This window comes from Mandrillus leucophaeus, unplaced genomic scaffold (assembly GCF_000951045.1).
Source record: "Mandrillus leucophaeus isolate KB7577 unplaced genomic scaffold, Mleu.le_1.0 Scaffold155, whole genome shotgun sequence".
NCBI lineage: Eukaryota > Metazoa > Chordata > Mammalia > Primates > Cercopithecidae > Mandrillus > Mandrillus leucophaeus.
In genome coordinates, this window is record NW_012101532.1 from 64,255 (window position 1) to 69,374 (window position 5,120).

Genomic DNA, 5,120 nt, shown 5'->3' on the forward strand with positions numbered 1-5,120 from the left:
GCTTCACAGTGGTGGTTCAGAACAGATTGATACTGCCTGCTGTTGCATGGCTTTTTTTTTTTTTTTTTTTTTTTTTCCCTGCTAGAGAGTCTGCAGTCCTTGTCTCTTAAAGAGATTGTGTTTGGTAGCAGTAAACAGGCTTTTAGCAAAATGGCTCTTTAATCCCATTCAAGTATATTCTGCACTTACAATAGAAATGCAAATGAAAACTAAAATGAGAATTTTTTTTTTTTTTTTTTGAGACAGAGTCTTGTTCTGTTGCCCAGGCTGGAGTGCGGTAGCACGATCTCAGCTCACTGCAAACTCTGTCTCTCGGGTTCAAGCGATTCTCCTGCTTCAGCCTCCTGAGTAGCTGGGATTACAGGTACCTCCTACCACCCCTGGCTAATTGTTTGTATTTTTAGTAGCGACGGGGTTTCACTATGTTGGCCAGGTTGGTCTTGAACTCCTGACCTCAGGTGATCCATCCACCTTGGCTTCCCAAAGTGCTGGGATTACAGGTGGGAGCCACCGCACCTGGCCGAGATATCATTTTTTACCTATGGGTTGGGGGAAGATCAAGAGAGTTTGATACCATGCTGGGTTAGAGTTTGATACCATGCTGGACAGCAGGCATGGGGGGAAGTATAAATTGGAACAGTGTTCATGGAGAGCAATTTAGCAATGTCTATCGCAATCACAAATGTACATTTCACTTTTAGAAAAGTATTTATACTTGCTGATATGCAAAAGAGAGTGTTTACTGGCATAATATGATTTTTAAGTTTTTTTTTTTTTTTTAAGAGACAGGGTCTTACTCTGGGTCATCTATGCTGGAGTGCAGTGGTGCAGTCACAGCTCACTGTAGCCTCGAACTTCTGGGCTCCAACAATCCTCCTGCCTCAGCCTCCCTAGTAGCTGGAACTACAGGCACATACCACCACACTTAGCTAATATTTTAATACACATTTTTTAGAGACAGGGTCTTGCTATGTTGCCTAGGTTGGTCTTGAACTCCTGGACCCAAATGATCCTCCCTCCTTGGCCTCCCAAAAGTGCTAGGATTACAGGCATGAGCCAATGCACTTGGCCAAGATAGATTTTTAAGTGAAAGATGAAAAGTCCAGCAGAATGTGTGTCACTTGCCTTGTATATGTAGTAGTTATGTTAAATAAAAAGAAAAAATTCACGTATCCAAAAAAAGAATATTTTGGGTTGACCCAGACATTTTTAACTGTGGAAACTCAAAGGAAACAAAATTGGGGCCACAGTGCTTGAAAGAGTATGTAACAATATTTAGTCTTCTCTGTAAGTATGAAATATGGGCCTTGCAGAGCTCTGCTTCAGTAAGTGACATGAGGTCAAGCCGGGTCTGTTTGCTCATGCTTTTGCTCTCAGCACCTAGGACGGGGCCTGCCTCGGTAAACACAGTTGAATGAATAAATGAATGAAGGAAGGATGAGATGGAACTTGACCTCTTTTCTGAGCTCGCAATTGAATGAATCCTGCCAGCAGGAACCCGGGAGCTATTGTATCACTGTACTCACCTAATGTTCACTGCAAATGTTCTGGAGGTTCATAACTGAGATGGGGGAGAAGCAGAACTAGGACTCATAACCTGGGGCCATGTGACCTGCTTATTAATTGCTAGAAAGAGCTAGCAATATTATACAACCCCATGCTTTGAAAGTGTATTTGAAAGTGTAATTTTACATAGAAAACACTTGAAAGCGTAATTTACATAGAAAACCTTCTGTGGCCAGGTCAGTTTTATTGGTTCTTTTGTAAAAATGGTAAATATTTATGATAGGAAATGAAGGTAAACAAAAAATAATTAGCAATTCTACTAGCCAGATATAGTCACTGCTAACATTTTGGGATGCAACTTTCCAGGCTGCACTTATGGCACACACTATCACACACACACACACACACACACACACACACACACACAGTCCTTTCTTAAATAATTTAATTTAATTTTTTTTTTTTTTTTAGAGACACTCTGTCACCCAGGCTGGGGTGCAGTGGCAGGATCATAACTCACTACAGCCTCAAACTCCTGGGCTAAAGTGCTCTTTCTGCCTCAGCCTCCCAAGTAGCTAGAACTGCAGGGTCATGCCATCATGCCTATCTAATTAAAAAAAAATATTTTTGGAGAGACAGGGTCTTGCTATGTTGCCCAGGTCGGTCTCAAACTCCTAGGTTGAAGTGATCCTCTCACCTTGGCCTCCCAAAGTGCTAGGATTACAGACACGAGCCAGTGCGCCCAGTCCAATTTCTGTTTGATAAAAAACAAAAGTAGAATTATTCAAGTCAGTTAAAATTTTCCCTCCTTGCCTGGTCTCATTTCTATCCTTACACTTAGCCACATTTCAGATGTGATGGAGTGCTCATCTTGTCTCGGCCATGTCCACATTGAGTTTTCTTTTCTTTTTTTTTTTTTTTAAGTCTTGCTCTGTTGCCCAGGCTGGAGTGCAGTGGCACGATCTCGGCTCACTGCAACCTCCACCTCCCAGGTTCAAGTGATTCTCCTGCCTCAGCCTCCCGAGTAGTTGGGATTACAGGTGGCTGCCACCACACCTGGCTAATTTTGTATTTTTAGTAGATTCGGGGTTTCACCATGTTGGCCAGGCTGGTCTTGAACTCCTGACCTCATGATCCACCTGTCTTAGCCTCCCAAAGTGCTGGTATTACAGGAGTGAGCCACTGCGTCTGGCCTCTAGTTTTCTTACTCTTGCACTCTACTGTATTGTTCTAGATTGTAATGCTTTTTCTGATTATTCTTCATAATATTAAGATGATTTCTCCTATAGCTGTGTGGGATGACTTTCCGTTCCCTTAAATGTCGCATCCCTTCCCTTTGTGCCTTCTTCCTTCTGCCTTGAAAGCCACTCCAATTCTCACTTACTTTTTTTTTCCTTTTTTTTCTTTTTCTTTTTTTTTTGAGATGGAGTCTCTTTCTGTCACCCAGACTAGAGTGCAACCTCTTGGCTCACCGCAAGCTCTGCCTCCCAGGTTCGAGCGATTCTCATGCCTCAGCCTCCCAAGTAGCTGGGATTACAGTGGTGCACCACCACACCTGGCTAATTTTTGCATTTTTAGTAGAGATGAGGTTCCACCGTGTTGGCCAGGCTGGTCTTGAACTCCGGGCCTCGAGTGATCCTCCCATCTCAGCCTCCCAAGTAGCTGGGACTATAGGCTTGAGCTACCACAGCCAGCCCCACTTTTTCTTATTCCCAGCTACTTCGTGACCTTCCAGTCTCAGCAATCCAATGTCATTTCCACAAGGAGCTTTACCTGGCCATGCAATGAATCAGCAACCCCTTCTCTGCATGCCTGTTACATCTTGCACAGACTTCGGTGTCTGCATATTAAGTTGAAAACTTCCTGTATACCGTAATTTGGGGATTCCTTGCCTATTTCTTCTACTAGACTGTAATCTTAATTAAAGGAACAATGTCTTGTTCAACCTAAATTTTCTGGAAGCTGGTGTTGGGAACTGAGCAAATAGTAGACGTATCATACGTGCAGGCAGATTGAGCAAAAGCCTGAAATGGACATGACGTTTTGCAGATCACAAGAGGCCTTTCCCATACGTTGTCCTACTTAGCTCACTTCTCTACTCCTGGCATTTCCATTGAGGTGACATCTTATGAGTCACTTCTGGCTGTTCTCTACCCATTAATCACTCCTTCTCTTGGGAGCAGCAGGATCTGTCTGGCAGATGTGGAAGAATAATCTGGATGAGCTCAGGTAAACTCAGCTCTCTGGTTTCTTTCTGGGATGAGCTGCTCATTGAGGCTCTGATTTCTCCTTCGCCTTTCCAGGCTGTAATTCAACCATCCCCTCTGGCGTGTGGAAGCCTGCACCAGCCCAGCGTGGCCTGGGACTGAACAAGTCTTCTGCCTTAATCTGGGTTTCAGGTCTGTTTATTTCTCATTCTACTCTGCCTTCCAACTGGGCCTCTTTCAGGAATAAAGATGAAAATTCTGGCCCCCATCTTAGTCTTCATTTTGTTTTTCTATTTACAGCCTGGGTGGGGAAGAAACATACTATTTTTTATTTTATTTTATTTATTTTATTTTATTTTATTTTATTTGCTTATTTATTTATTTATTTTTGAGACAGAGTTTCGCTCTTGTTGCCCGGACTGGAGTGCAATGGTGCAATCGCAGCTTGCTGCAACCTCCATCTCCCGGGTTCAAGCGATTCTCCCGCCTCAGCCTCCCGAGTAGCTGGGATTACAGGCGTGCGCCATCACGCCTCGCTAACTTTGTGTTTTTAGTAGAGACAGGGTTTCTCCATGTTGGTCAGGCTGGTCTTGAACTCCCGACCTCAGGTGATTCTCATGCCAATAGGTAATTTGACTTTTATTCCTATTTAATTGAAGAAGAAACTGAGGCTCTGAGTGGTCAAACAACAGGTCTACAGTCGGAGTGTTTCTGAGACCTGGTATCAGATGTCTGACTCTCCAAACTGTGTTCTTTCCGTTCCAGGTTTTTTTTTTTTCTTAAACATAGTACTTTAATTCAGAAAAAGATCATTCAGAATTAAGGAAGCAAGTCTGACATAATATAACACTGGGTGACCATTGACATAAGGACAGATCTATCTTGTAAATTTGAATGCAAAATTGAACACAATGTTAACACGTATATAGATATGGGATAATAATAGTCTTCTAAAATAATCTGGACTCAATATGTGTTACTGAGCTTTGGAAGGATTTCAGACACGTAATTTGCTACATTAGTAACACAAGTTTTGCTGTGATAAGAGCGTGGAATGTGGCTGGGCACAGTGGCCCATGCCTGGAATCCCAGCACTTTGAGAGGCAGAGGTGGGCAGATTGTCTTAGCCCAGGAGTTCAAGACCAGCCTGAGCAACGTGGCAAGACCCCATCTCTACAGAAAATATAAAAAATCAGCCAGGCCTGGTGGCATGTGCCTGTAGTCCCAGCTACTTGAGAGGCTGAGGTGGGAGGATTGCTTGAAGCCCAGGAGGTTGACTGCAGTGAGCCATGATCAGTTGCACCACTGCACTCCAGCCTGCGAGACAGAGTGAGATCTTGTATTAAAAAAAAAAAAACAAGGCCGGGTGCGGTGGCGCAAGCCTGTAATCCCAGCACTTGGGGAGGC